The sequence below is a fragment of the Doryrhamphus excisus genome, linkage group LG17 (genome assembly GCF_037039965.1).
Source record: "Doryrhamphus excisus strain RoL-2023G ecotype Guam linkage group LG17, RoL_Dexc_Guam_v1.1, whole genome shotgun sequence".
Taxonomy (NCBI): domain Eukaryota; kingdom Metazoa; phylum Chordata; class Actinopteri; order Syngnathiformes; family Syngnathidae; genus Doryrhamphus; species Doryrhamphus excisus.
In genome coordinates this window covers 18,270,476-18,281,178 of record NC_136373.1, presented here as the reverse complement: position 1 = coordinate 18,281,178, position 10,703 = coordinate 18,270,476, and positions in this window count along the sequence as shown.

The following is a 10,703-nucleotide window of genomic DNA, read 5'->3' as shown; positions in this document are numbered from 1 at the left end:
GCAGATTAAACCCACCAGGCCGCCGCTGGCGTTTGGAATTACATAAGGCTGGGATTGACCTGTGGAAACTCTCTCTGTGTGTGTGTGTGTGTGTGTGTGTAGTTTAAAGTTGTGAGTGGGGGAGGCGGAGTCATGTCGTGATGATGATGATGATGATGATGATGTGACACTCAACACAAAGATAGTGCTGCCTTTACTTTAGGTACGGAACATGAATACAAAAGAAGCAGTCATGATTAACAGCTTAATACTAGAAATGGACCTTGGATACAAGTACGTGAATTCATCATTGGATTCAAGGATATCCAAGTACATGAATGAATAATTGGATTCAAGGATATCCAAGTACATGAATGAATAATTGGATTCAAGGATATCCAAGTACATGAATAAAAAATTGGATTCAAGGATATCCAAGTACATGAATTAATAATTGGATTCAAGGATATCCAAGTACATGAATAAAAAATTGGATTCAAGGATATCCAAGTACATGAATAAAAATTTGGATTCAAGGATATCCAAGTACATGAATAAAAAATTGGATTCAAGGATATCTAAGTACATGAATTAATAATTGGATTCAAGGATATCCAAGTACATGAATTAATAATTGGATTCAAGGATATCCAAGTACATGAATTAATAATTGGATTCAAGGATATCCAAGTACATGAATAAAAAATTGGATTCAAGGATATCTAAGTACATGAATGAATAATTGGATTCAAGGATATCCAAGTACATGAATAAAAATTTGGATTCAAGGATATCCAAGTACATGAATAAAAAATTGGATTCAAGGATATCTAAGTACATGAATAAAAAATTGGATTCAAGGATATCTAAGTACATGAATTCATAATTGGATTCAAGGATATCCAAGTATATGAATTAATAATTGGATTCAAGGATATCCAAGTACATGAATAAAAATTTGGATTCAAGGATATCCAAGTATTTTTATAAATAATTGGATTCAAGGATATCCAAGAATTTGAATTAATAATTGGATTCAAGGATATCCAAGTATATGAATGAATAATTGGATTCAAGGATATCCAAGTATATGAATGAATAATTGGATTCAAGGATATCCAAGTATATTTATAAATAATTGGATTCAAGGATATCCAAGTATATGAATGAATAATTGGATTCAAGGATATCCAAGTACATGAATTAATAATTGGATTCATGGATATCCAAGTATATGAATTAATAATTGGATTCAAGGATATCCAAGTACATGAATGAATAATTGGATTCAAGGATATCCAAGTACATGAATGAATAATTGGATTCAAGGATATCCAAGTACATGAATGAATAATTGGATTCAAGGATATCCAAGTACATGAATGAATAATTGGATTCAAGGATATCCAAGTACATGAATGAATAATTGGATTCAAGGATATCCAAGTACATGAATGAATAATTGGATTCAAGGATATCCAAGTACATGAATGAATAATTGGATTCAAGGATATCCAAGTACGTTTATAAATAATTGAAAAGGTGCCACGCTAACAATGATGTGTAAGTTCTTCCCAAAGAAACTTGTAGTCCATCAAGGATGTGTCTGTAGGACCTGTGATCCATCAAGGATGTGTGGAGGTTGAGGCTGTCTGATGCCGGGTGAATGAGGCCTGATGAGCCTCAACCAATGACAATCCGGGGAAGAGAACCTTTGGGTTGTGTTGTGTGCCCGCCAATGAGGCCTGCAACCGGCAAGGAGGTCACAGAGCTAACCACCGCTAACAGGAGCCAACCAGAGCTAAACAGAGCTAACCACAGCTAACCACCGCTAACCACCGCTAACCAGAGCTAACCACCGCTAACCAGAGCTAACCAGAGCTAACCATTTCCACTGATGGATTCAAAGACGTGTTGCGTTCATGCACAGCAGTGGCTTGGAAAGCGGAGGAGAAGTGTGTTTGCAGAGCGAGAGAGCGAGGCCAGGCCAGGCCAGGCCAGGATGAATCCTCGTGTTGGCAGGCGTCATCGATGACTCACCGCACGGTGACGCCACTGTTATTTTTGGATGCAATAACCTCGACGAGCCACCAGTGGGCAGATTCCAACCATTTTTGTCCCAAAGATTCCTCACTTAGGGAGCCCGGCCCACCAAGACTTGAAAGTGTCAATCACCCAATTAGACGGCGGGACCTGAGGCGGGACCAGAGGCGGGACCAGAGGTGGTACATCTGGTCCTGGCGCCTAATTACAAGCCACCTTTACAATCAGCAGCTGTGCTGAACTTCACACCTCGGGGTCCTTCACCAGTCCACCCGTTGAACCCTTCAGTAGCCGCCATCTTACACCTTTTCCAGGAGAAGTTTCAGGAAAATATCAGTTCCCAACTAGAAAATGGAGAAAAGCAGCTGTTTTTTAAAAATAAAAGATATATTATAAACCTATTATGCTCATTTCTCCACCCTTTGTATGGAGTTGTGGTCTCCTATAGAGCAGCTACACACAATAGCCCGCACAAAAAGCTTTCTAGATCTTCCACAATCTGCACCCATTCCAGCTGGATTTCCTTGGATTTATGCTTCCTGCCAAAACAATCTGTTTTAAATATGTCACCCAGGGCCCGCCTCCGGGTACGCCCACGCCACTCTGATTGGTCACACCCAACCAAATCAAAACCGGAGACCCCAAAGGGTCACAAAAGACCCCACAACAACATGGGGGACCACTTATTAGTTCTTCCTCACTATGAACCAGTGAGGAAAAGGGCAAGTCCGCCCTTTTGTGACATCACAAAGGGGCGGTTTTACCACGCCTTTTCAAACCGAGCGTTGTGAGCCATGCTGATCTCCTTCCAGGGCTCCCTTCCAAATACCCAAACCTGGTTACCTGACCCTTTGGCATGGTTTAACGCCGTCATCACCAAGATATCAAAAACACAAAAGAAAACAGTCTTTCCCCTCTATGGAAGGACGGCAGTGACAAGGAGCTCTCACACGCCCCCCCAGTCGTGAAGGATTAGGGGAATCTGATGGCCGCCCGTAAAGAGACGGCCCGATGGGGATCAATAACTCATCAGGAGTTGTGAATCAGTCTGATCCAACAACCATTTGTCACACGAGAAAACGTCCGCCCATTTAATCAAGGCTATGATGGCGAGGACGGTCAACCGCGGGGCCGTTTGTCAGCCCGTTTGCAGAGACACGCTTGCGCAAATTAATTAAATGAGCGCAAGGACGGCCAGGAAAAGGTTAGGGAGCTGTTGAATTGGGGGGGGGGCTTGGGGTGGGCTTGGGGTGGCCTTGCGTCAATACGCTAAAGGTACACTAAAAAATAGGAGAGTGCTCCCCGGCGCTGCTCTGTTTTACACGTTTGCCGTTTTGTCAACTCCCAGAGGTGCAAAGATTCCTGGGAGACCAATCGGTCGGAGACAGGCACACACTTAGTATAATGGGGGGGTGTCGTTGGAGGGGGGGTGCACACAATGCGTACATAGAGATATACGTATATAGCACTTCATGTCCAAAAGGAGTAGGAAGAAGCAAAGCTTATTAAATCCTTCCCCTTCATCTGGTACTTTTACAATCACTAACTGTTACATTTGTTCACTTCCTGCTTTCCTAAGATAGTTTAAGTTATTTATTTATTTATTATTATTTATTTTTTTATTAAAAAAATGTAATTTAGTTAACTCCACTACAATAAATAGCTGAGACATATTAGCAATCATTTTCATCCTGTTTTTTTTGACCCGAAAAGTGCATTAGAAGCAAGTTGAAAAAAATGAAGAAAAAAAAATGACATAATTTATGTTTTTTGTCAAAAATTGACGCCCTAAAATTTTGTTTTTTTATGCTGTTTTTGGGTGCTCCTGGGGCCCCTGTTGAGTGTGTGTGAGGTTTCTTTTGTTTTTTTTTTACTGGAAAAGTGCATTAGAAGCAAGTTGAAAAAAACTGAAAAAAAACTACATACGTTTTTTTGTCAAAAATTGACGCCCTAAAATTTTGTTTTTTTATGCTGTTTTTGGGTGCTCCTGGGGCCCCTGTTGAGTGTGTGTGAGGTTTCTTTTGTTTGTTTTTTTTACCGGAAAAGTGCATTAGAAGCAAGTTGAAAAATATGAAAAAAAACGACATACGTTATTTGTCAAAAATTGACGCTAGGAAAGGCTGGCCCCGTGATTGGCCAGCAGCCAGTCCAAGGTGCACCCAGCCTGGGATAGCCAGTATATGAACCATGGATGGACTGATGGCAACCCCCCAATAATAATAATAATAATAATAATAATAATAATAATAATGTGACTATCAAACAGGAAGAGAATGGCGACCCACAGAGGAGTGAAGGACTTGGAGTGTTTGTAGTCTACTGGTTTCCAGTACGGAGCTGGGACTGGGCTGCTTGACTGCACCCCCCATTTGCATGTTTAAGATTGAAGAGCGGGTCACAGCATGGGAGCAAAGCCATAGCTCAGGTAGATGTAATCATATAATGTCTTGGGAGACACTCACATTGATGTGCTCGGACTAAATAATCAGCACGGCGCTCAAACGCGTTTCTAGTCCGTGCGGCTCCACATGCTCTCTCATGCTAGCATTATTTACAATTATTTTTAGATTATTTCCAATTGTTTTCAGCATGTCAAAGTGGAAATATAAAAGTATAAAAAGATGTTTTGTCTTAACATTTTTGGCTTTCAAGAACTGACCGACTGGGTTTACATGATTCCTAATGGGAAGGGTCAGTGTAGGTTTTGGTTAGAGTCGGACCCTCTGGAAGGGATTAATGACGCTAACCAAGGTTCCACTGGAGTGGGATGTAATGATGCGAGTCAGAGGGGTCGTTTAGTTTTCAGGTTGTTTTATGGACCAGATGACCAATGCCGCATGGTTGCATGTCAAAGTGGAACACTTTAGTTTTAAATATGGGTTGTCTCTACTTGAATGGAATAATAATAATAATAATAATAATAATAATAATAATAACCTCCATCCTCCATCTCCGTCTGCTCGCATGATGGCAGCCCGAGCTGCTGGTCTCTCCACGTGCCCCCCGCCACCCCCCCCGGTTTTGGCATGCCTGTGCCAGGTATTTTTTCAAATTCCTCACACCCTGTGGGGATAGCTATGTCTACCCCCCTCAACACCCCCAAGCTTCCACCCATCCCCTTTGCTGCCTGTGTCTGTCTATCTTGCATGTACCCCCCCCCCCGCCCCAACCCGGCCCAAACCGACCCACACAGAACACATTTCACTGGCTAGTCCCAACTAAACGGCTTCCAAGATGTCCGACCTCTGAAAGCTGGCAAAGCACGGCGTTGGGCCAAAATCAACTGGGCGGATGGCAGGCAACTGTGAGCTGCGTTAGACAACCCCGCAGAGGCCTGTTGATCCTCTCTGACCTTGTCAATGTCAAACCTCTGATTGGACATCAAACTTCAGAAACCTGCAGTTTAGAAGGTATATTAGAAGGTATATTTAGAAAGTATTTCTCCCAGAATCTAAAGACCATCCATCAGTCCTCGCTATCCCTCCAGTCAGGGTGCGTTTGAACGGGACCCCACGGGATGTTGCCCTTGGATTGGGGTTCAAGTTGTGAAACGACAGTGGAGATACATGGGTTCGCTTGTGAGGCCCACTTTCCCACAGACTCCAAACTCTGCTGCGACCAATCCCGGAAAAAAAATAAATCCGACATAAAAATGTCATCTACCAAAAGAAAACACGCAGACGTACCCACAAAGAGTAGCTGTCAGAATCTATTTGCCAAGCCTGCTGACGGACCGCTTTCTGGTGACATCATTGATACTCAATATTCTGTACTGGATATCCAAGAGTCCTGGTTCTCCCAGTCTTGCTTTAGATCTGGGATAAGGAGTCTTGGCCATTTACTGTATATCCAAGAATCCTGGTTCTCCCAGTCTTGCTTTAGATCCGGGATAAGGAGTCTTTGGTATTTACTGTATATCCAAGAATCCTGGTTCTCCCAGTCTTGCTTTAGTTCTGGGGTTAGGAGTATTTGGTATTTACTGTATATCCAAGAATCCTGGTTCTGCTAATCTTGCTTTAGATCTGGGGTTGGGAGTCTTGGGTATTTCCTGTATATCCAAGCATCCTGGTTCTCCCAGTCTTGTTTTAGATCCGGTTTGGGAGACCTGGACATTTACTGTATATTTAAGAGTCCTGGTTCTGCCAGTCTTGCTTTAGATCTGGGGCTGGGAGTTTTGGGTATTTACTGTATATCCAGGAATCCTGGTTCTCCCAGTCTTGCTTTAGATCCGGAATAAGGAGTCTTGGGCATTTACTGTATATCCAAGAATCCTGGTTCTCCCAGTCTTGGTTTAGGTCTGGGGTTAGGAGTCTTGGGTATTTACTGTATATCCAAGAGTCTTGGTTCTGCCAGTCTTGCTTTAGATCTAGGGTTAGGAGTCTTGGGCATTTACTGTATATCCAAGAATCCTGGTTCTCCCAGTCTTGCTTTAGATCCAGGATAAGGAGTCTTTGGTATTTACGGTATATCCAAGAGTCCTGGTTCTCCCAGTCTTGCTTTAGATCTGGGGTCAGGAGACTTGGGTATTTACTGTATATAAAAGAGTCCTGGTTCTGTTAGTCTTGCTTTAGATCTGGGGTTAGGAGACCTGGGCATTTACTGTATATCCAAGAGTCCTGGTTCTGCCAATGTTCCTTCAGGTCTGGTGCTGGGACACAACCATGATGGACGTATAATTTAACAACAAATTTATGCAAAAACGGGGGATGAGGCATTCAGAATGTATCTGGAATTTTCTAATCTTAATCAATTCCCTAAAACATCTCAGTGTCGAAGTCAACATAAAAATGTATTTTTTTGTCATCAAGCTTGGAATCCGGGGAACGTTTGTGACAGAAAAATGAAAATAAATTTCCTGAATACGAGCTAGATTTGGAGCTAATGCATGATGCTATAAAGATAATGGATGGTTCCAATCTCTGTGGGTTTATATCGCTCCAGCGGAAAGCTGTGGTTCTGACTCCAGAAGATGCAATAAAGGACTTGTGCTGCTTGTGTAACTGGAGCATCAGAACTTCTGGATCTGATTAGACTCCAAAATTGACAGAAAAAGCTACTTTTACTTCTTATTTCTTTACTTGTGCCAGTGGATGCCAGTGGATGCCAGCGGATGCCAGCGGATGCCAGCGGATGCCAGTGGATGCCAGTGGATGCCAGCGGATGCCAGCGGATGCAGGCATTGCACATACCAGGCTGACCCGCTACCAAGGGGTCTTTAGTTGCGGTACAAATCATTCGGGGTCCTCCAATGATCATGAAAGGGTACCCACAGCAGACCATCACGCCTCAACATCTGCGCTGAATAAAAGCCAGCAGTGTTCTGGATCCGAGGCAGGATAGCCAAAGAAAAGCAGAACTTGGGAGATGGGCCGATAACTGAAATGATTGGCAGATGACTGGCAGGCTGCAGCTAAACATACCAAATGAAAATATTGTAGAGGCGGGATGAAAGAAATACGATGGGCATGCCTGTGGTGCCAATTCAGGTTCGACCGTGTGGTCACTAGTCGTCCGGAAATGAATGAATGAATAATTGCTGGCTGTTTGGTGGCAGACTGAGGTCTATTATATTAGTATTATTGTTATTATTATTATTATTATTATTATTAGTCCAAACATATCGTAGCATTGTGGTCACCAGGTAATGGCACAAAATGCTAGCTTACATGGCGTTAGCTTAACGCTGCATGAAGTCATCAAGTCAGCCACGGCATGTCGCACAGCAAAGAATGACAAAAAAAGTTATCCTCCCATTCCGTGTGGAAGTGGTATGTTTTATGCTCAAGTTTCAATTCAAAATCAATTTGAGGCTAACTGGTTAGCTTGCTTGCGGCCGTCTCGAGCCAATCTGGTGCTTGTGTGTCTCACCCGACAAAGTAACAATACTGACACAGGTGACCAGTGTAGAATACTACATGACACAATATTTTGGAATGCTTGATTCAGACATTTTTACGTTTGAAAACACTTCACTTAGGCAAAAAAATACATCACATTTGCTTTAATATGCATATTAAAAATATATATATTAATAGGCGTCATTCAATCACAAAACAGAGATGATTATTCACTCATTCAAACCCAGCCATTTTTCTAAAGATGTTCCACTTGGACACAAATGTAGCCATATTTATTTTGCCCAAATATCTAAACATCGATACGACATAAACAACAAACGCTCACATTTTGTATTTGCTAAACATTTGTGGGCAGGTTTCAGAGCTAATATGCTAATAATAAAGAAAAATAGTCATATAAAAATATGACTTGTGTGAAATAATGGCCCATAGTTCCCACATTGATATCTTTTTACATCACATATGATGGAATTATTGTTGGAGTTGCACATCAAATTGAGATTCAGACCACATTATTATTGACTATAATTATTTCTAGCTGCCATTAAATGTGATTAATTCAGAGTTAACTGTGGACAAAATGCATATACATCGCGATTGAATATTTCGATGGATTGACAGCCCTAATTATTAAATATCTATTATCGGTCAGTGTCTGGACAATATTATACATTTTCTTAGCAACATTTCCAAGTGTGATATTTCATATTTTTTATTGACATGGTCAATAAACATCAGTATTATGCTAATCTTTGCAAGGGTGTGTGATTTATGCCTGGCTCAAAGGTTCTGAAAGCCCGACAAAGCTATGAAAACATGACCAAACTTGCCGACGGTCCCACAAATGGTGCCACATTTTCAAATAATGTGTCATAATGTGTCATAATTCCATGTGGGATGAGCTAAAATAGCGGCTACATATGATAGCTCAGGCGTTCATACGAGTGATGCTAACAAAGGATGGGAAAGAGAAATCAGAAAAGCAGATGGAAAACAGAAAAACAGAAATGTGACAGAGGTAGGACCACCTGGATCCGGTATAGGACCACACAACTTTGTATTAATATTCATTATTGTGTAGCATAAGCCCCTCACTCAGCATCCCACCCCCTTTTTCCTCCTTAAACACGCACACACACACACACACACACACACACACACACACACACACACTGGTCGTAGGCGCATCAAAGACCGTGGCGCTGAGGAGAAGGAGCTGCAAGACGGGACAAGACAGCAGAGTTCGGGATCGCAAAGTCTGGAGGCCGATTGCCGAGAGTTCCTTTTTGATCCTCAAAGAAAATCGGAATTCTGCGCCGGAAAAGGAGGAAGGGATTTCAGGACGACACATAGCAGGATTTGAAAATGGAAAGTCAACTTTGCGACGTGACTAACGGGTGGAATATTGTTCCTGTGGCGTCTTCTCTGAGGTGAGGAAATGGATTTTGGAAAAGGGAAGTTGATTCATTGGTTTTTGGCAGGAATTTAGGGATCAGACACAAAACAGCATATTATTCCTATTTCCTTTTTCCTATGTTTTGTCTTTTCTGCTATAATTTGGCCTTGCGGATCTGCGACCCCCCAAAAAGTAAAATTCCCGTCTTCTAATTCCACCCCAGTGACACCATCTGTTTAGATACTATTTCCCAACAAATGCTGCCCAAGTGACGGACGCGGCAAAGACTACGGCGTCGGGAATGTCGGGAACGGCAGCAACGGCGCTGCTTTTTAAAGCGTGCTGGTAAACGCGGAGGCACGCGGCACAGCGGGGGACCCACCGCTCCTCTCCAGTTCAACGGTAGCTCTTAACCCCGGGGGCCGGCCGGGTCGCCATGTGGCGCAGGCGGGGGGGTGCCAGGCCACGCTTTGATGTGGGGAATCTCCGAGTCAACACACAAAATGTCCTGCAGTCGCTGGGATTCGAACCGGCACAACAGGTATGGCAGGAAAAAGCAAGACAGAAAACGGACCCACGTGATGCCACGCTGCGCATCTGATGACCTTAACACATGCATGCGGATTTACAGCCTCAATCGGAGCCCTCCTACTCCTCGAATCCAATGATTGACTAAAAGCAGGTCTGCTCCTGCGTGAATCCATAAAAGTAGGAGGGCCGTGCCAGCCGCGGATGGTTTCTGCTGCAACGTAAACCATCAAGGTTTTTGCTGACCTTTCCATTTTAACACCTGTTTAAGGACCTCTCTTTTCTTTGTGGCACTATTTCAGTCGGCCCCCGCTGCCGGGCCCCCGCTACCGGCCCCTTTGTGCCACTCCGACACCGTGCCCACATCAACGCCCATATTTAGAAAAACAACAAATAGAGCAGGCCGACGGTGACAAAGGGGAAAGTAATTGATCACAGCTTTCATATCAATTCATCACGATTACCCGTTTGCAGACTTCCTCCTGATTTGCCGCTATGCTATGCTAACACGTTATACTATACAGTATGCTAACACGTTATATACAGTATGCTAACAACTTAGATACAGTATGCTAACATGTTATACTATACAGTATGCTAACACGTTATACTATACAGTATGCTAACACGTTATATACAGTATGCTAACACGTTATACTATACAGTATGCTAACACGTTATATACAATATGCTAACACGTTATACTATACAGTATGCTAACAACTTAGATACGGTATGCTAACACGTTATACTATACAGTATGCTAACACGTTATATACAGTATGCTAACAACTTAGATACAGTATGCTAACACGTTATACTATACAGTATGCTAACAACTTAGATACGGTATGCTAACACATTATATACAGTATGCTAACACGTTATATACAGTATGC